Consider the following 22,653-nt stretch of genomic DNA (forward strand, 5'->3'; position numbering starts at 1 on the left):
ATCCTCACTCTAAGTTTGATGTCTTCTAAAACTAGCTTCTTTAATTTTCATGAGCTGTTGTTCATTAGAAATTAATGACACTTAGAGTTTTCTCAAAGATAAGTAGATTTTTAAAATAACTTACATGCCATTTCTTCTGAGTAAAATATATATTGGTAAAACTTTAAAAAATATCCTTCAGCAATCCATTGCATAAATACTTCATACTTTAACCAGTAACATATGGTTAGGTATAACGTTTTTTCTCTCTCTCTCTCAGCAATACTGGGATGAACATCATTATAGCTATCTTCATACAATCTATTATTTTTTGAAAGGGAACAAATATTATTTGCTCATTTTATGAGTGCTAAAAAGCTGTTCACCCAAAAATATTAAAGCTCAAAAGAAACAAACAAAAAGACACTGCTCTGAATCAGGGGTCAGCAGACTTTTCTTGTAGGGGCAAGTAGTAAATATTTTAGGCTTTGTGGGTCAAAATTCCTCAGCTCTGCTATCATGGCATGAAAGCAGCCATAGACAACACAAAAATGAATCAGCATGATTGTGTCTCAGCACAATTTTATTTATAGACACTGAAATTTGAATTTCATATAATTTTCGTGTGTCATAAAACAGCATTCTTCTGAGTTTGTCCCAGCCATTTAAAAATATGAAGACTTCCCTTAGCCTGTGTGCCATACAAAACAGGTGACTGGCTGTTGTCTGCCCACCCTTGCTCCAAATCATCCATTCATGCTTACAGGTATAATTCTACCTCTGCTTCTAACCACAGACAAAGTTACAGAATTAGTGAGGCTTCTCTTTCCAACCCTTCCTGGATTTACACACACACATACACCCCACACGCACAGATACCTGGCTGCCCCAAAGTCCTTCCCCAGAATTCCCATAGGTTCAAAAATTGTTTCTATTTTCCTCAGTTAATTCTATTTCTTGGAGGATCTCATTATATGACTGAAGCCCTCAAATTAAAGAATGGTTAGCAGAAATCAACCCTTTTTCATTTAAAAGAACACTCAAAAATGTGGCTAATTGGATGCTGGGGAAGACATTTTTGAGTGGCAGGATACCCAGTTCTTCAATTAGGAAGTCGATTTTTGTGTCAGGAGGCTTGCCAAGAAGGCTAAGATGACTTCTCTACTGGTAACTACACTCTAATCACAGAGGCAGAACAATTGTGGTACAGAAGAAATTAAAAATTCGAGTCAGAAGCTATTAATTGCCAAGAAACCAATAAAGAAAAAAATGGCTAAACTATGATAGAGACTTATAATTGCTCAATGCTATCAAGCCTAAGTTGGGGACATTTATCTGCAGATCGATTGACACAGAAGCTTAACCTTTGCCTTTTATGGATAATAGTTTCACAATATCCTCAGGGTCTCAAGCCTTTTATACAGTCAAAGTCATTACTTTATGGTTTTACCTGTGCATAAATGATCAAAGAAAAATAATTTAAAAAAATTAAATAACCAAGATTGGAGGTAGTTCTTGAGTCATTTAGTAAACTTCTAGAAATGTGTAAAGTTCCAGACAAAATGCACTCATGAGTCCTTTAGCAGGTGATGGTACCTGGAAGTATCAGCACTAACTCTAAGGTAATGGTTGGGCAAGCAAAGGGAAGTAGGGCAACGTGGGTTTGATGTGAAAGTGTTTACTGTGAAAGTCTCCAGGTAGGCAAAGAAAGGTAAGTTACCTGAAGTTGTAAGAGCCCTTTTTCCTGAAAAACACATGCTAAACGCTGGGGCAACAAAACTCTCCTCTGAGGTGTTATAGAAAAGTAGCCTTTGGAAACAAAAATAAACTTAGACCCAGGGGCTGCCAGCCAGTAGGTTTTCCCTTGTGGTCAAATTTTTTGCTGTTCACCCAACCAACCCTGGCCAGTAACTTCAAAACTGGCACCCAGCTCTACACAGAGCACAGGGAATGCCAGGGTAGGGGTCTGCCGGGATGCCTCAGGGCTAGGAGAGGTGGCTTAAAGGTTGATATCTGGGTATCAGGTTGTTTCTCAAGGCAAGAGTGAAAATACGCCTTCCCTCTATGTTCTAAAAATTACTGCTCAGATAGCCTTTTCTTTAGTCACCCACTTTCATTTCAAAGCCAAGTGCGAATAGATTATTCAAATAATATGCATATCAATAACCCAGACTATTAGCAACTGCTGCATGCTGTAAGCCCTTGACATGGTCTCCCTGCACCTGACCTTTTGGCATCCTGCCTTTGGTAATGGCCAGAGTATGATGGTTCAGAGGAAGGTGAATTGCCTAGTTAATTAAAATCTATACTTTAAAAAAAAGTGCTTTTTTCCCCTCTCATACTGTCAGGCAAAGTTAAACGGGTACAACTTTCTTTTAAAAAGCCAAAAATAAGTTCTGGGCTTAGACATCATTGTACATGAAAGTGCTACCTTAAATTCTAAATTGTAGAAAAATAAAGATTTATCATGGAAATTGTTATTTAGCTGTAACTGTGGAGATGTAAGTATGATGTGATTGTTTTCCTCCTTCACAAATGGATGTGTCAGGAGTTTCGAAGGAAGACCCAGAGTTTGGCAGCCAAATGCCAGTGTGTGTTAAACATCCACAGTGAACTCTTCTTCCTTGGGTAATTCTAATTCCATATCTGTTTCTAGCCTTTCTCACTTTGGTTACAACACTTAGTAAGAGTCAAATGGATTTCCGAAATCAATGGCAAGTGAGTGTTCTGGATCCCTGTTGATAAATAAATTATGCACCAATTACTGGTGCTCTTCAGAAATATCTTACTGAATGAAGTCAAAAATTCAACTCCTGCGCTCACTTTGCTATCTGCTATAATAACTCCATGTCTGTGTTCAAGTAGTTAATTCCTTTTGGCAATTCGAAGGAGAACTTGAGATAAGAAAGGCGGAACACAGAAACCAAACTGTCTTCTTGTTTATACCTTTTTTGGAGAAAAAGTGAGAGTGCCGTAATTTTTAAAAATGCGAACAGTAACAGTGTCATCTTGACTTTACACAGTGCAGGGTTTTCAGATTTGTGATTTCAAGTCTTCTGACACCTCTTTTTGGGTGGGGATAGTCAGGAGTCTGTGCTCTGGCTGGAGCCCAGGTTGGCCATGGGGTGCTGAACTTGAGGCTGGGACCTCTGGCTCCTTGACTAGACCCTGAAGACCCTGGACCGTCACAGGTGCACTCAGAGGTCAGAATAGATGCACACAGAACTGTGCACACAGATGCAGGAGGGCCTCAAAGCCATTTATTTCAGCATTTACTTACTTATTTAATGTCAGGGTCTCACTCTTTCTCCTAGGCAGCAGTGTAGTGGCCCAAACATGGCTCACCATAACCTTGAACTCGGGCTCAAGCAATCCTCCCTCTTCAACCTCCCAAGTAGATGGTGTACAGGGGTGCGCCATCATGCCCAGCTATTTATTTTTTGTAGACACGAGGTCTCACTATATTGCCCAGGCTGGTCTTGAACTCTTGGACTCAAGCAATGCTCTTACACTGACCTCCCAAAGTGCTGGGATTATAGGTGTGAGCCACTGCGCCTGGCCCTGTTTTGGCATTTAACAAAGATAATTCTATCTGGGAGGTGATTATCATTCAAAACTTAACTAGTCAGCTTGAAAAAAAAGAGCTACAGCGACTGAGGAAACTTGTGCCAGTCGTCAGAAGGTAATGAGACACAGCGACAAACAGTCAGACTGATTTCCACCCCACACCCTGACAACCCATCTCATTAGTTCTCAGTTAAGTTGGTGGGGGGCGGGCATTTGTGGTAGGCAGAAAGGGAATGGATGAAAGTTTGGCTCTCAGGGCTACTTTCTGTGTTTGACTACACATTATAATGTTGATTTCAGGTTTGTTTTGTTTTTGGAGGGGCGAGTATTGTTTTTCTTTTCTTTTTTTCCCTCCTCTCTACAGCAAAACTGTTTTTCTCTCACTATTTTTTAATCCTTTCACTGTCAAAGAAGACTCGAAAAGAAAGTTGAAGAAAACTCAAAATAGGAAATTTCCCACTGGGAGAAAGCAGAGGATGGCATAACACGGCATCTTGTCCTATCTTCAAATTCCATATTAACATTAATAGCAAAAATTGGTGACTGGGGAGGGGCAGCCATCTGCATCTGTTTCCAGAGTCGTCTTTGTTCCCTGGTCTCTGTCTTTTTCCACAGTGTTCTCCAAAGCGTCCCCATGTTTAGTGGCACAGCAGCCTTGGGGAACTGCCCTCTGCCTTCAGAGACCACTCACTACCCTCAGTGGCCCTGAGTGCTAGGTTCTTAGAATTAGATCCATCTTAGAGATCATCTGGTCTTGGAATTTTTTTTTCTTTCTTTCATTCTTTCTTTCTTTTTTTTTTTTTTTTTTTGAGTCAGAGTCTCACTCTGTCACACGGGCGGGAGTACAGTGGCTTGGTCACGGCTCATGCAGCCTTGACCTTCTAGGCTCAGGCAATCCTTCTGTCTCAGCCTTCCAAGTAGCTGGGACTATAGGCATGCACCATCATGACTGGCCAATTAAAAAAATTTTTTTGTAGAAATGAGGTCTTCTTATGTTGCCCAGGCTGGTCTTGAACTCCTGGGCTCAAGCAATTCTCACACCTCAGCCTCCCAAAGTGCTGGGATTATGGGTGTGAGCCACTGTGCCCTTAGAATTTTCTTTACCCTTTTCATTAATAACTCGGATCAAACATTTATGAAACTCTTACTATGTACCAAGGAATGCTTTAAGCAGTTTACATCTACGAGCTCACGTGCTCCTCACACAGCCCTATCAAGTTGGCACCATTATCCCCATTTTACAGATGAGAAAACTGGCGCACAGAGAGTTTCAGTCATTGCCCACAATGGCTGTCTACAAAGTGGCTAGAGCTAGCTGCCTTTCCACTTCACACATTCCACACGCCAGCCAATCTGGCTGCCCAGGCCCTGGGCCTTCTGTTTCCTGCCCCTGTTCACCCCGTTCCCTTGGCCTGGAAAGCCCCCCACCCAGGCCCTCCCCTAAACTCTGTATTCTCCAAATTCTGTTTGGCCCTCAAGGTCCAGGGCAGATGTTATCTTCTGCAGAGAGCCTCTACCAATTGCCTTCAGCTGGAGCCCATCTCCTCATTCTGAAATAGCAAAGTGCTTTCATTCTACTGTGTGGTGTGTGTCACGTTCTGCCCTGTATTCTTGATGTGTATGTGCACATTATTTTTTTGAGTTGGAATCTCACTCTCACCCAGGCTGGAGTGTAGTGGCATGCTCATGGCCACCACAGCTTCGACCTGCTGGGCTCAGGCTATCCCTCTGCCTCAGCCTTCCAAGAAGCTGGAACCACAGGTACGTGCTACCATGCCCGGCTAATTTTTAAATTTATTTTAGAGATGAGGTCTTGCCAAGTTTCCCAGGCTGGTCTCGAACCCCTGGACTCAGGCAATCTTCTCACCTCCACCTCCCAAAGTGCTGGGACGACAGGCGGGAGCCACTGCGCCTGGCGTATATGCACATTTTATCTTTATAGACACAGGGTAAGCTCTCCAAAGTAGGATACATGTTTGATGATCTCCCAGCTCCCACATCACCCAGCACATTCCTTGGCACACGTCAGACAATGTCTGTTGCTGTTTTTATCACAGGGCAGGAAACATGCATAAATGGCTATGCATACTGTGGTTACGTTGCACGACACAAACGCTGTCTTTACACATTACAGTCAGACTTTTATAAACACGCATGTTTATAAAATGAATATTAGATGTGTTCGTCAAATGCTATGCGGTTTTTCCTGAGTGGAGGAGGCATCTGTGTAATGTATACATTTGCAAATCTGATGACCCCTCAAGGGCTCTGTCTACCTCAGATGACCCGGGCATTGCATGGATTCCCTGCACGCTTTTGTGTGAAAGAAAGCATTTCTGTGGAGCCTCTATGCCCTCATTGCCCTTTCTGAGCTCATGAACTTTGGAACCAGGTAGTGGGGCTCTGTTCAAGCTAACAGTCTCATTTACCAGTGTGCCCATGCGACAAGTGGTATTCACAGAAGCGACACCACTTAACCGTGAGCCTTGAGGCTCAGGCACAGCTCAGACTACCACCTTCAGGATCGAAACAATTTCACCTTGTGTCAAGCGGCACAGTCATAGTCATGACTGATAACTCTCAGTCACGTGGGTAACTTACAAAGGTGCATATTTCTAATTTTCATGTAAGAATCAGGAGAAACAATCGGGCAGAGAGAAATGAACACAAAATATTTTGATCTGATAACTTGACAGGATCGCACACGGTAAGTACCAACTTAGAACTGAGTTTCAATCACCTCCTAGCCTCAGACTTGCATTTTTGCAGTGCAAAGTCCCTGAAGTTAATTACATGAGGGCTCTTGATTCTTACTATGATTCTCTGTGGAATTTCATACACACACACACACACACACACACACACACACACACACACACACACACACACACCCCAGACTCCCTCATTCTTACTATGCATCATTCTCTGTGGAATTTCACACACACACACACACACACACACACACACACACACACACACACCAGACTCCCCCTGGATATCCCACAATTCCAAAAATTTGATATGAAGTCTGAGTTGAGAGTGATTGTGACCAAATGGGACACAAACATAACAGCTACTCTCCGTCCCAGGCTGTGTCTCTTGCTGTTGCTGTTTTTTAATCAAAAGGGCTAGAGAGGAGTATCAGTGGGAACATTAGCTCTGCAAGTGACAAGACTTATAATATTTCACAGCTACAGAAAACAGCGGGTGGCTATGATTTCAACAGCAGTGGAAGGAAAACATCTTTCCACAAGCACAACCCAAAATATATAAAACCCTGCACACTCTAAAAAAGAGGAAATATACATTCCAGATTGTGAAACTTATAGTTCACTTCCATGAGTGCCATTAATTAGTCCTTGGCAATATTTCAGTATAGAATAAAACCAGAGTGGAGAAGACCCGTTACTGTCTGGGATGTTAAGAAAGGCAAACTGTTGTTTAGTGAAAAAATTTACTGAACCATAGCCTATAGCCATATGGAAAAGTTGGTACTTTCTATTCTACACATGTAATTGATCTAAGAGATTATCTTCGAGTCACCCTTATTAATTGTCTTTCCCATGAAACAGAAGGGCTTCCTTCTGCCCTCCTTGATTTGGCAGAGATAGCTGAACTTGATGCTGTCAGGGTTTACCCTCTGTTCCCCTCTCTAAATATTCTTTCCCTTTTCTGCCACGTCACTGCAGAGGTGAGCCTTCATACTGCTAAAGCGAATCTCATATATCTGTCTATCCTAGAAGCAGGTTCTGTACACTACCTTTCTAATATATTCAAAGTTTACCAACCCCACGTTCCATGATCTCAGGGTATCCTGACTTTGGTAAGGAAGAGGTAAAGTGTTTTGCAGAATAATCTAGAAAAATGGGATTGAATAACCACATACATTCTGTTTCCAGGGCACAGATATGAGTTCAAAGGGATCTTCTAGCAATAATGCCTCTGCTTAAAGGTAGTACTTTAAAAGGTGCCAAGAGCGTTGGCTCATGGGTCCATGAGGCTCCTGGTACAAGCTCCCTCTTGGTGTCTAGCACAGGTCAGGACTCCCTGTCCCTCTGTTGAGGACGATTCTTCAGCACATCATTCAGTTTTTTATTTGTCTTCTACACAAGTTCGGGTAGCTTTCCTGAAATTGCCATTTTCAAGGAAGGAATGAAAATTCAAAGCAGTCAACTTAACTCTTTCGCTTAACAGCTGTGAACAAAGCCATCCTCCTGTACATCACAGAGACCCTTCCTGCTTTATTTCCCATTCCAAGTATGGTGGAAAGCTGGATTCCCGGGGGTGTAAGAGGGCTAAAACATGTACTCATTTCCTGTCCTTGGTAAATCTCTGGAATAGGTATAAGAAATGTCCTGAGTTTATCCATCCAGGTATTTCCATTTCACACACCTCTCCTGCGGTCTCGCAAAGCACACCTGTATATGCCAAGCCATTTGGCCCTATCTTTGGTTCAGAAACTATGAGGATTCTATTCTTGGAAAGGAAGAATGAAAATTTTGTAGAGGTGGAGAGAGGAGCTTCATAAATATATAGTAAACATTTTTCAAATTACCATCTTCAATTTTGTTCTTAAAATATCAAACAAGGTCAGGCATGGTGGCTGATGCCTGTAATCCCAGCACTTTGGAAGGCTGAGGAAGGAGGATCACTTGAGGTCAGGAGTTTGAGACCAGCCTAGGCAACATAGTGAGACCCCATCTCTACAATTTTTTTTAATTAGCTGGGCATGAGTCTGTAGTTCCAGTTATCCGGGAGGCTAAGGCAGAAGGCTGGCCTGAACCCAGGAGATCGAGGCTGCAGTGAGCCATGATTGTGCCCACCCCATCCTGGGTGACAGAGTGAGGCCCCAATAAAAAAAAAAAAAAAATTCAAGCTAGTGCTCTGGTATCTAGAAATGGGAGTCAGGGCTTACCTAGATTATTCTCTTCAGGAATGAAGCTCATGAACTCCAGCATGGCAGACAGAATTGAAATGACAGGATTCATCGTTAGAAAGCCTGCCTGTTGGGCACATCCTTGCACTCACTCCAGCCTCAGGAGGCTAAGGGCAGAGAATCTGAAGCCAGATCCCTCAGAAGCACAGGACTATGTGTGCAGGAGCAATCTGTCTGCTGGTAGTGACACAAGTCTGCAAACATGCATTTGTCAGTTGTTATAGGTATCATTTAGTAAGCCAGCATGGCGATGGATGTTTAACTAAAAAGCTGTGGGACTCATAAGTGGACCTTGAACAATTATCACAATACTGTGAGAAAGGAATTGGCAGTAGTGGGAAACTGCCGGGGGAGTGTGGGGTGGGGGGCACACCTCATCAACAAGGGTACCTGCGTAATAAACATTTGTATACCCAACCCTGAATTATACTCCACATCTTTCAAATAAAAAATAAAAAGCTGTGGGAGGAAAGAGAAATATTCTAGACACATTTTGACACTAGAATTTTTTTGTCTTTGTGTCTACTTATTCACATTCTTTAGGAAACGGCAAATGCTAAAATCCAAGAAGAAAGACCGTCTTTCTTTGGCTGGGTTAGAAGCAACCTTTATCACTTCTGTTTGTCAGAAGGAACTGTTAGCTGTCTGCGTGGGGGGCTCCTTGTCAGCCCCCCCTCGCCCTCTTGACATTCCTCTGCAAGTGGACTTGTGGGGACATACCATTAGTGACATCACACTACGTAGAGGGCTGTGCAATGAAATGCAACTGATCAGGAAGCTATAAAAAACAGGAAGGTGGCCTGAGTAAAAAGTACAAAATGCCCTGTGTACTAAACTGAGTGACAAAATAGCATCATACACTTATCCCATAGCTCTATCCCTCTGCTCCCACGTCAGAGCCTGAGCTGACTCAGACAGTGAAGCCTTAAAAATAGTCAGGTGCTGCAATAAGGAGTGCAGATTTTGTCTTTCACTGCACTTGATGTATTTTAAACAAAGGATATCCATTTTTTTTAGAAAAGTCATCTGTGAGATATTTTGTTAATTTTAAATGAACAACGTCCAAGAACCAGAAACTGTGTCTTCTATGATGAATCGGGACTTTGCTTTGACATGTATACTTGAATTAAAAATGTAACCCCATTTGCTGTAATTTAAAGAAATGTGTCAAGACACTGAGACTGAATTACAGTTACTATGGAAACCAAAAAATATAACCATCACGACTTAGGAGCCTCTGGATTCTTAATAATTATGTTGTTTAAAGAAGGAAAATTAAAATTTTAACTAAATGAGAACACATAATTTTGCATACAATTTATTAAATGTGTTCAAATGTTATTGAATGTGCTCCTTAATGCTATTTGAGTAATTTTCCCAGCAATTGCTGGCAGGTTTTAAGACATGGGTTAGAATATTTATTGAGCGCCTATTACGTGTTTAGAACATTGTACAAGGCTCCAGGGCATGGAAAAAATAACACATTAAATACATTGTATCTATACACAAGAAATTTCAATCTAGTTGAGATAATTAAGAAAGCACATACAATAACCCAAATGCCTGTTGCAGCAACAAGACATCTTAGTCACATTTTTGTTGAGGGGCAATGAACCAAGAACAGAGAGGTCTAGTCTAAGGTGCCTTAAATTCTCAATGGAACCGAATTTTAAATGAAGCTCTTTTGTAAGTATTATTTTCTTCTATGATCATAAAAGCAATGTGAGTTAATTGTTGAACATTTGAAAACATAAACATTTCAGAGGAGAAAAGTAAAATCAGATGTCATTCTGATACTCAGGCTAACTTTTTGGGTATTAGTCACTTTTTCATTTAATCACTTTTCATTTAGTCACTTTTTTTCTATAGAGATACATGTACAGGCAATTGTCACTTTATATGAAAGTGCAGGACTACAAAAATAACCATGAAAGCTGGAACCATGCAAAGTGATTTTAGCAACCAATGGGGAAAATTCAATTGTTCTGTGACCTTTAAAACTTTTTGTCAGCCAGGGGTGGTGGGTCACACCTGTAATTTCAGCACTTTAGGCGGTGAAGACGAGAGATTGCCTGAGCCCAGGGGCTCAAGACCAGTCTGGGTAACTTGGCGAGACCTCATCTCCACAATAAGTCAAAAAACTAGCCAGGTGTGGTGGTGCACGCCTATAGTTCTAACTACTTGGAAGGCTGAGGTGAAAGGATCTCTTGAGTCCAGCAGGTCAATGCAGGCAGTGGCCGTGAGTGTGCCACTGCACTCCAGTCTGGGTGTCAGAGTGAGATTCCTACTAAAAAAAAAATAAATAACACTTTTTGTCAAAACATTAAAAACTCTTTTACTGTGGGTTCTAAATGTATAGGGAAATTAAAAAATAACACTAACATTTAGTACTCTGTAATTTAAAATATAGAAAAACTGATAATTAGTGTTTTATGTCTGTGCAAAGACCTAACCCAGAGTAGTTCGGAGTGCTTGTCTGTCCTTCATTGCATAACTTGCACTATAGAGCGAGCATCTTTTTCTACACGTTCGAGTGCTGTCATATGCCTTACTAAGTCTGAATCAGCTTCCAACACTCTATCCTTTGCACTTTAAATGATGTGAATGATCTCTTGAGAGTGTAATGGAAAGATTTTTGCCAGCATCACTTCCTCTGTGACATTTTCATTATTTCTATCACAACCACTCTCCTCATGTGTCAATTTCACCTTAACTAAGTTCCTGGAGCTGGGTATCTAAAGTCTCACTAAGGGCAACAATGTTTCACCTTAACTAAGTTTCTGGCTTGTATCTGGAGTCTCTCTGAGGGCAATAGTGCCCACAATAGCTGTTTTTTTCTCTGTGTTTACTTCCAATTCGGACTTCATTTCCACCATTATCACCTTTCATTTCTTTGCTGCACTTCCATCATTGTTGAGCATTCATTAAAACCAAAAAAAGGCCATGTGGGTTTATTCTTGGGAGGCATGGAGGCAACACACCACATGCATTGCTGTCTGTGTGTAAACTGAAGATGGGTACTGAACCATCTGACCAATTACAGACTGACCCAGAAAGCAGCAGTGTGACTGGTCATGGATCATGACGTGTATCTGTCGTTCCCGTAGGGATCAGCGGACCAAATTGCTAGTAGTGAAATGCATGCAATCACTCAGGTAGTATACTGAGGTAACTGAACTTTGAACTGTGTTGTTGGGATATGGAGGTTATTTAACTAACTAAAATGCATGCATAGTAGGCCCATCCAAAACATGGACAGTCTATGCATATATACTTATTTATTTACAAAATTGAGATCATAAATATATATGTGTGTGTGTGTGTGTGTATTTTTTTTTTTTTTTTTTAGTTGAAGTCTCACTCTATCACCCAGGTGGGAGTGCAGTGACACCATAGCATCTCACTGCAGTCTCAACTTTCTAGGCTCAGGTGATCCTTCCGCATCAGTCTTTTGAGTAGCTGCAATGACAGGCAAGTGCCACCATGCCTTGCTAATGTTTTATTACTTTTTTTTAGAGAAAAGGTCTCATTATGTTTCCCAGGCTAGTCTTGAACTCCTGGGCTCAAGCAATCCTCTCGCCTCGGCATCCCAAAATGCTGGGATTACAGGTGTGAGCTACCTCACCCAGCCATGAATATATAATTTTATACCTTGCTCTTTTAACTTAGCATTATATTGTAAGATTTTATTCCTGTCAGTACTAATATCTAATAATGTAGCATAATGTTGTGATAAAGAAACACCAGGGGAGTGGTAAAACGAGAGCTATAGATTGGCAAAGAGTGAGCTGCTTTCTAGTGAAAAGCAACATAGGGCAAGCACAGAGATTGGCCAGTGTATGTGGTTACATCGAGAAGGAGTCAATTAATTCGGCTGGAACATAGGAACTATCTTAGAGTAAAAATGACAATAATGTCAAAAGTCCATTTTTCCAAGCTTTGTAATAATAATAGTGAGAATAGTAACATTTATTGTGCACTTACTGTATCCCAAGTACTTTTAGACATCATCTCACTGAATCTTCACACTGACCCTATTTGCTGTCATCTCCATCTCACACATGAGCACCCTGGGACTCAGAGGTTAGTGAGGTTTCCCAGTCACACAGCTGTTGTGATCAAACTGAAATAAAAACCCAAGTCTCTGGGGTCTTGCTTGTGACTGCCCCATGACACTGCCTGACAAAAGCACTTTTCAGTTTACAAAGTCCTTTTGCATATAGTGATATGAGGTGTGTAGCTGGGCAAGTTGTACCAGGCTGCTGGGGTACCTGACGCACGTGGGGCTGAAATCTCGCCTATGCTGCTGGCCTAACCTGAGCCAGCAGACTGCATACTTCAGAAGAGTCGCCTTCTCTTAATTAACAGAGATGCGATGGGGCTAGCCTCGGTTCTGATCAATGCCACTGAGTCTCACCACAGCCCTCCAAAGTGACAGAGTAGTTATGACTACCCTGATTTTATACTGCAACAAAACAAAAACAAAAACAAACCCACAGCAGCTCCCACTGGGTACGTGATTTATCTAAGTTGAGAAATGAATTGGTGAGATAAAGATGCAGTTGAGGAAGATATTAGAGTTCAAGTTGAGCAGATTTCATTTGAAGAAAAAGGCAACAGGAGACTGAAGCGTTTCTAAATCAGGCTACATATTGACTTCCACAAAGTAAAACGATAAGTCACACTGTCCATTCGGAATAGATTGCCCTGGGCAGCTTGATGCCTTTCATCCAGCTAAATCATTTATTCTCCAAAACTTTGATCACTTCCTGCATTTGGATCAGACTTTCAGAGGCACCTCAATTTCCCTTGAGGGGTAAATATATAACCACCAGGATTTAAAAAGAGTAAGTCTGAAAGCAAGTATCCCTTCACCTCACTGCCTTTTGTAATTGAATTTTATAGGTCTCTCTCTCTCTCTTTTTTTTTTTTTGAGTTGGAGTCTCACTCTACTGCCCAGGCTGGAGTGCAATGGCATGGCCATGGCCACCACAATGCCGACTTGCTGGGCTCAGGTGATCCGTCTGCCTCAGCCTTCCAAGTAACTGGAACTACAGGCGCATGCCACCAGGTCTGGCTAATTTTTCTTGATTTATTGTAGAGACGAGGTCTCACCAAGTTGCCCAGGCTAGTCTCAAACCCCTGGGCTCAGGCAATCCTCTTGCCTCTGCCTCCCAAAGTGCTGGGATTACAGGTGTGAGCCACTGTGCCTGGCTATAGGTCCTTTTTAATTAGAGAGTTGTAATTGTTGTTGTTACTGTCTTGAGAGTATCTAGTGTTAGGCCCGGGGAGAAGCAGCACTCACCTTCCCCCATCTGCCCCTCCACCCACCAATCCCCTATGCGCCGCTCCACCTTAAACCCACAAACCACATACCAGCTTTCTGAAACCTGCTGGCAGCTGCTGAGAAGGGTCAGACAGAAACTTTCCAGCCCACGCAGGATATGACGCTTTGTCTCCCCACTTCACTGCCACCCCCAACACCCTCCCCAAATACAGCACCCTTAAAAACCAAGCCTGCCCCTCCTTGGGCGCAACTCCCCTGGCCCATCTTCCTGGACCACGGGACCTCGCCCGGGAGTTTCTCCCCCAATAAACGCTTGGTTTATACCGGCCCTTTGTCCTGTGCCTCTTTCGGTATCTTCGAACGTTACATCTAGGACTAGTATTTTTCTGGAGTCTTCTGAATGCTCTTACCTTACAGAGAAATGCTGCCACATGAACCAGATCCCTCAGATATACGAGACCATAGGGGTTTGCCTTTCCTGGGTGAATGTGGCATTTCTTCTTAGATTTACAAGCTTTGCTAGAATCCTTGAGAGAAAAGTGACTGGGTATAAACTAACTCATCTTGCCTCTAAAAATCGCCAGATGATACTGGCGGGCATTTAAAAACCAAACCAAACCAAAAATTCCAAGAGAGCGGTCCTGAAAAATACAATTTAAAATATTGATTTCTGATGAAATGTTTGGAAAATTCTAGACACTCAATCACTTCTTTGGTGCATCATGATACTCTCTGAAAGTACTTCCTTAGAAGTAAGAAATGTTTTTAATTTTTACAAACCTATTGCTGTCCATATTTTTAGCTAAGTGTAGACATTCGACATTAACAAAACTTTTAACAACCTTTTCTTATTTAGCTTTATCGTTTATTAATATCCTGATGAACCAGTGCTCTATGGAACATATTTTGAGCAACCCTGGCTCATAACCACAGATTAAATTGGGTATGGACAGCTAATTTGCTGTTTCAACTCAGAGCTATTTCCTCCCTGAGCCCTGGGCCCGGGGAGTAGTGACAGAAAATGAACCAGGACCTCTCTTGCCGAGGCTGGCAGCAACAGTTTTCAAACCTCAGTGGTGAGTGCTTTGTGCGTGTAAAATAGCAAGGGTGAGGCCAAGCAGGTGAGGCTTTGTTCTTTCTTCCCTTTCTTTGATCCCAGCAGCCCTTCTTTAATCTGCCTTAGATATTAAGATTTCTTGTAAGTTTTCATTAGAAAAATTAAAAAGATTCCATTGGCAAAAAAAGTAAATAAGTAAACAAAGACCCAAACAATCAACAAACCAAAAGAATGGATAGCGGTATTTTAACATCTGTACACAGTGCAAAAATCTAGAAGTGTTAAATACTCTCTGTGACTTCTATAGTCACTCAACCTCTCTGAGACTTGGTGTTCCCATCTGTAAAATGAGATTAATACTATTGTAAGGGGGAGGTGGGTGGCAAAATAATAATAATAATAATGATATTATAAAGATTAACAACTCTTTTTGGTAAAAGTAGAAGCTGTGTGTTTCATTCAAGGGAGAATGGGAGCAGCTAGAGGAGGCAGGACAGTAAACATTTGTTATTTTTTTCAGCTCTCCATCGTCTGAATGGAGACATGTTTGGTGACATCACCAGTGGTGTGGTGGAGTGCCAGTTGGGTGTTCCTATGGGGTTTAACATCAGCGTGAGTGACATAGAGAAACCTGGACCATTTAGGGCTCATCGTGGTAGTGGAGACAGTCACTCTTCAGGGGCAATGGTACCAGCCATGGGGCATCAACCCTAGAACCGGCAAGGCTCAAGCTGAGCTGTTCATGTGGCAGGAGACTTTGTGAGTTTCTTTTGTTTCCTACGTGGGTTTTAAGCCCAATCTCTAGCCTTTCTTTAGAGCCTCTGGGCCTCTCTGTGCTGTGTGATTGAGTTATTGACATCTAAAATTAACCAGAACTCTTCCAACTGAGAACTGCAACAGGCATAGATGGTGGCATGTCTGAGTGTGGGGTTAGTGACAGCTGAGGCAAAAGTAGTTTTAGGTCTAAAACACTCTTAATGTGAGAGTTCAAGCTGATCACTAAAATATGTCTTAAAGGGAATGGGAGAGCTTTGATCCCTAGTTGAAATCCCTACTCTCACAGACCCTAGCAGATATTTCAGCAGGGGAGAGCTTTTCTGCTACCTGACTTCATTTTAAATTTTCTTATGTAATCAAGTAGAGACCCGCAAAACATCTTTTTTATTTTAAACTTTTTCCTGTGCTAGTTTTGTTAGGATCTCATAAAAATTCATCTTTTAAAATGTCTAAAACTAAATTAGAAGAGAGCATATGACATAGCAGAGTAATATAGACTATCATAATGACAGAAAACATAATAAAAAAGAAAGAAAATGTAGATAAAAAATAATTCCCTAGAATCTTAACTCAAACAGCCCCTGACTTTCAGGGACCAGAAAATTCATTTCCCTCTTGCTTTAACCCTGAACTTGTCTTGCTATGTTGAAATCACTATTGCAGCTAATGTCTGTAGGAAGGCTGCCTTCCGGGACAGGGACAGGCAAGAATCCGTGTCCCTGTGCTGTGTCCACTAAAGATCTGGAAGTGTCTCTGCCACCTCATCTGTATTTTCGGGGATGTCACCTCAATCTACTATTAAAATATAGCTGCAGATGAAATCAACAAGTATACACTTTCTTTTTTTCTCCCTGTTCATTTTATTTTAAGGATGTGGGGTACAAGTCAGGATTAGGTCTATAAGTGGTCTATGTTCAGGCAAAGTTTTGACTAACAACTGTACACTTTCCTGCTAGCTTATTCATGTACCTCGGAGAGCCTCCAAAAGCCTAAAACTGTCACGTGGCCTGTGACATCATTATAAAGGGTATGGAAAAATAGGCAGGCAGTGGCATCACCATATCAACTAGGGGCCTTTTAGAAGTGGCTAAGCGTCCTCAAAGAGCTCTTTCTGCGATAGTTCAGTGTCCTGTTGCATTGAAATCCTTTGGCCTTACGAAGACAACTGGAGTTCCTTGCTGGTGGCCCCACCATTAGTACCTTCAGCTTGAAGAGCCAGCATTTAGGATGAAGCCAAAACAATGAGATTATGTTTTGGTTGCCACTTTGCTGTGATGACTTCTAAGGTTGGATATCACCTGACATCACCAGCCACAAATTTGTTGAGTCACTAAAGCCAAAAATAAGAACTCAAACTGTTGAAAGACCTTGACATTTTCAAATACTATGCGTACTGTACTCACCATTGGGGTCACCATTGGGGTCGCCATTTATTGTCACTTCCTTAATGATATAGAAATAGATACTCCCATTACATCTTGGAAGGACAATGGAGTCACAGCAACAATAACATAACAGTAATAATAATAACAGGAGTCAGAACTTACTGAGCACTCGCCATGTGTCAGGTCCTGGGCTTTCCATAGTTTATGGAAAACTTGAATCCTTACAACAAGCAAGACAGGTATTCCTATTTTTTAGATGAGGAAACTATGGCTCGGGTGTTATTTGATCTAAAGTTGCATGCCTGTGATTTGAACGTAGGTCCAGCTGCCTCTCAAGTCTTTGCTTCAGAAGCAGATAACTTATTTCACACCCTTAGTTAGGTGACTGCCAGAACTGGGTGATCACCTGGTCTGAGAGTTCTTGGGTAAAAAGCTCAGTGACCGAACCATAGTTTCAGGATGTGAGACAATAAAAAAGGAGAAAAGAGGGGGTCATTTCTTCCCTTCCACTGAAACAAACCTGGGTTGTATGTGTACACGTGTGAGGGTGAAAGGGGGTTGCCTGGGGAGGAACACAGAGGTGGTGAGGGACCAGGGGCCTAGGATGACCTGGCAGGAGAAGCAGCGACTTGGGTGGAGAAAAACCAACCATAGGCGAAAGGAAAGACTCCATCTTGCCAGGATGTCATAGAGAAAAAACAAGACGAAACTGCAACGGGGCAAAGGGAATCATGGATTAGCCACAAAGATCGTTACTGTCTATTGTTTGTTACACTCAAGTGCTAGTCCTAGTGCTTTACATGTATTCACTCAATATTCGCATTATTGCTAGAAGGTAAGTTCTGATCACAAGGTCACTTTATGGGTGTGGAAACTGTGCCACAGAGAGGTTAAACAATTTGCCCAAGTCACACAAGAAGAGTTGTAGAACCAGAATTTAAATGTAGGTTCTTTGTCTTCAGAGCTTGGTATACCCTCTACCACCATCCTTTAAAGATGCTGGGGGAAATGAACACATGAGGCCAATTGGCAGTGAAATAAACTACCAAGGGAGAGACCAAGATGTCAGACAATGGATATCAAATCAAAACAGAGTCGAATTCCATCTCTGTGTCAACATGGACTTGGTCACACACTTTAGATGGTGGCAACTGCTAAATGGGAACATTGCAGAGGGCCTTGGTATCTGATCATCATGTGTCAGAGGGTGACATGTGGAATGAATTATGATGAAGTCACTCCCTCTCACAGTTGCTAAACCTGAACTCATGTTCTCTATGTCCAAGGGGCCTATTTCTGCCAAATCTCTGCCAGCTGGGAGATGCCTTGTCTTTCCTTTCCTTAATTATTGGAGTCCTACCAAGCTCTCTTAGTTCTTTCTTGGAAATCTTACGATTTTCACTGAGTACAGGTCGCTCTTGCTTCACTTGCATTCATGCTTCATGGGTCACCCTGCCTCTTGTTTCTCCCTTCCAGGCTGAACCAGATGTCTCTGCCGGGTGAACCTTTCAGAGTGGCCTGGAACATTGGAAATTACTGTAAACTACAACTCAGAAGAGCCATGCTCTGGTCTAGCTTTGCCAGTTGGTAAGTGACACTGAGAATTTTTTAACTTTCTGGATCTTAAGAGTCCACAAAGAGAAAGGGGGGAGTTGGAACGGATGCTCTCTAAGGTTCATGTAAGTATATGAATGCCTGAATGAATCAGCTCCTTGCTTTTATACCTGCCTGTGGAGTTGTTTAAATCTTTAATCCTGGTGCTGAAGGCTCTGTATAAAAGTTTCCTCACATCATTTTACAAGATAGTCTTTCCTCCTATCATGCCCTGCTTGTTTCCAAATTCAGCTTTTCTTCCTGCTGTACTTGCTTCCCAGAAAGTCCATTTCTACCCTTTTCACAGCCAAAACCTTAAACCATCATAAAGGTTCTGTTCCAGAGCCTTGTCTTTCCATGACAGCTTTCCTGAGTGACCTCAGGCTGCAATATTTTCGTTCTACAGAAATTGTATGCCCGTGGTAGGCTGTGGCCAAAGAGTCTAGATTCTGGATCCAAGCTGCCTAGAGTAAAGTCCTGGCTGTGCTACTCACTAGCTGCCAGTTAGTTAACTTCTCCATGCCTCAGTTTCTCCATGTCATAATAGAGTCCACTGGGTAAGACTGTTGTAAGGATTGATATAGGTGTTAATGTTTGTAAAAGAATGAAAGAGTTTTAGGGACACAGTAAATACTGTGTAAATATCATCTATTATTATGACTACAACTAAATTTCACACACATTAAATAAATCTTAATAATTAAATTATCTCATTCATGTAGATATTGTCTCCTCAAGTAAATAGCAGGTCTTTATCAATTTCTATTTTTTTCATGTCATGGCAAACAATTCGTGCTTCATAAATGCTATGAACAAAATATGAATTAAGTAAATGAATGAATAAATGAAAGAATTACCATCCAGCCTCAACAAAAGAGGAGAAGCAGGTATAAAGATGAATTTTATATAATTCTGGAGCAAAGAGCCCAAATGGACTTGACTTCTTTAATGTAGTCTATGATTGTTTACTTAATTCTTAAGAGTAGACATTGTACTGTAACTTGTTTTGCAGGAGAAAACTAGATCAGGAAAAAGAAAACAAGAACAAAAATCAATCCAATATTGACTATCTTTGTATATTTTTGACTTTTAGAAAGCGTTTGTTCACAGGAGGTGTCTGCCCACTCATGACTCTCAGAATGATAGTGTATTTACTCAGCTCTTCGGGAAGAACATACGTTCACCATGATGAACTAAAAGATAGGAAAACAATAGCAATGCACAAGCAGAAATTTTAAAAACTGTGGCTCTCGACTGGGCTCAGTGGCGTATGCTTATAATCTCAGCAGTTTCGGAGGCCGAGGTGAGAGGATTGCTTGAGCCCAGGAGTTCAAGACCAACCTGGGCAACATAGCGAGACCTCATCTCTGCAAAAAATTAGCTGGACATGGCGGCGTGTGCCTGTAGTCCCAGCTACTCAGAAGACTGAGGAGGGAGGATCACCTGAGCCCTGGAGGTCAAGGCTACAGCTCAAAAAACAGGCAAAAAACCAACCAAACAAAAGCAGCCAAAAAAAACCATTTCTGGTCTTGAGTATCTGGTAGCCTTCTTTAATAACAAACTTCTGTTTAAAAAATACTTTTCTTTATGACTAAATGCCTTGTCTTAAAATCTAGGAGTCTGTTTCAGATCAACAAAGGACCTCCAGGTCATTAGAAAAACATTGTCACTAGGTCATTAGAAGAACATTGCCGTCAAGTTGATGCAATGGTCCCCAGGGATGGTCCAGTAGGTGACAGGGTAGGACACAGGATTTGCTGTGGGGTGTGAGGAAGGGACGTTAAGGCATCGCCACCACAGCTATTCCTCTAAACAACCACCGAAGGCAGGAAGTGAGGACCTGCTGGTGCTCTGAAATTTTAAACCATTTTGGTTTGACAAACAAAGAAGATTAGGACAGAAACAAACATAATAGAGACCCAGCAGCTGCAGCCCCCGGCATCTCCTTAATACCTTGGTTTCTTTCTGAATTTTTATAGCTGAATTGCTAAGAGCTAGGAAGGAGAATTTCTAATGGATTTACTGACACTACTTTATATAATTCAATGCATAATACAATGAAATTTCTTTGAAAATGCATAGGAGTGCCATTATGTTGTGGCACAGTTATTATAGGAAAGGGGAGAAAGTAAAAAAAATGTAGGGAATAAAATGATACAATTTCCTTATTTCATCAGCTTACCTTTTGACTCCTTTTCGTGAGTCCTAAATTTGGTCAAGATGAAATGTGTCTATTTTGCCTTGGACCTTCTCACTAATGCACCAAAGAGGCATTTCATGAATGCTAAGCTATGCAAATTCCCAGTAAAGCACCCTTAAGAGTGCTCTGGAAGAAAAATTTCTTATAGTTTTAGGTTACATTTCTCACCACCAAGTCAAGCCAAATCCCAATGCCAGGTTACACAGGAAGGGGGTCATGACATCAGACATTCCATCGAAGGTGAGATGACCATTCATAAGCCAGTTTGGTCTGAGGAATGAATGGTCATCTTACCTGTTTGCAAGTGGACCTCATGGGTGACCCAGAAAAATGCACATAGCAGCGGCAGCATGGCATGGGGGGAAGACTTGGAGATTCTTAATAATTCTGAATAGGCTTTGGAAGCGATGTGGGGTCTAGAGCCTTAGAATGGTGTGGTTATAATTCCTGAGGTGAAAATATAACAACACTTCAAAGCCATGATGGATTACAGCTGAGTGTAAAATTATATTCTTGAGTGATGATCACAGGGAAGATGACATCATCCAATGGCTTTTCTCATTAAATGGGATGATCAATGGGCTGACATTTAAGCTATGCTGGTGGATAAGGTCATTGCTGTCATCCTGGTCTCTACTGGATTATGACACATCTCAAAAACAAGGCAAAACAATTCTCCTCCTGCCCTTTCCCAAACAAACAAACAAACAAACCAGAAGCAAACTCTAATGCCTGTTACTCCAGAACACTAGGGAGTTTGACTAGCCATTAGAAAATGACATAGATGTCCACTTTGATTGGTACGTATGACATATTCACAAATATTCCTTGAACCCTACCTAGCTAGGTGTTTGGGTTAGAGAAATAAATAAGACATGACTCCTGCTCTAAGGGAGCATACGGTCTGCTAAGATAAGTTGTTTTGTATCAAAATGGACACATACATGGCCAGCTGGGACTTGATATTTACAGCAGCAGATATATATATATAATTTTTATATATTTTTTGTCTTTCACCTGCTGTGGTTACCTTAAGATAATTTGATATTTTATGTATTTGGGGATGAAATTATTTTCCTAGGATGTATAGCTGTCTAGTTCAAGCCTCATACATTGAATGGGGTTGGGGGAGTGAAATGTAAGTTTCTTTTACTCAACTGAACTTTTTACTAGCACCGCTTGGACCCTCTGAATCTTGGCAACGTGGTAGAATGTGATGCCAAGAATCTGAGTATCTGAAGAACTAAATGAACTTGAACTTTGCATTTTATTGCCTCCTCACAAAATGAACTCAGAAGAGATACAGACATATAAGCTTACTGATTTACAGCTTTCAAAATATGTGTTATGTTTCTCTACAATGTATTTGTTTTAAATATTTGGAATGGGTATTTGGCTGATAAGGATATGCACTATAAATGCTTCCAGAAGATAAGAATTCCTCTAGCTGGGGGAAGAAAGAGAATGAGAATGACTCTGAAACTTCTTGGAAAGGACTCACTTTATTTAATTTCTCCTCTAGACTGTGAGCAACTTGAGGATGGGGCTTCCTTACTCATCTTGGCCACTTCCGCATCTTTTTCAGGTGCTCCCCCCCAAAATGTTTGTTGAATGGATGTATGAATAAGGAATGGATGAATGTCTGGGTCCTGAAGGAAAAAGAGGTAGTGATAAAAAAAAAGACGGGGAAGAGAAAGAGGAGGAGGAAGAAGTGTTTGTACTGTCTGGGACGTGTGGGAGGTGCGTGTTTGGGGAATGCTGGCAAGTTAAATGACATTGGTATGGTTGAATAGGAAGGCATGGGGGCAGAGGAGGCTGCAGACAGACTCTGGGACCACATTGGAAAAGATATCTGCTTTCCATGGTACTGTG

The 22,653-nt window shown here is 41.5% G+C and overlaps 1 long non-coding RNA gene across 1 annotated transcript in view; it reads left to right on the forward strand.

Annotated features, from left to right (window-relative positions):
* The first annotated feature begins 18,510 nt into the window (after positions 1-18,510).
* Positions 18,511-22,653, forward strand: part of LOC110595572 — a 47,931-nt gene continuing 43,788 nt past the window's right edge. The window contains exon 1 of the long non-coding RNA XR_002481925.1: positions 18,511-18,575. This is a non-coding gene — a long non-coding RNA (uncharacterized LOC110595572). The remainder of the gene's footprint in view (positions 18,576-22,653) is intronic.

Source organism: Carlito syrichta, unplaced genomic scaffold (assembly GCF_000164805.1).
Source record: "Carlito syrichta isolate Samal-C Ts95f unplaced genomic scaffold, Tarsius_syrichta-2.0.1 Scaffold302927, whole genome shotgun sequence".
Lineage (NCBI taxonomy): Eukaryota > Metazoa > Chordata > Mammalia > Primates > Tarsiidae > Carlito > Carlito syrichta.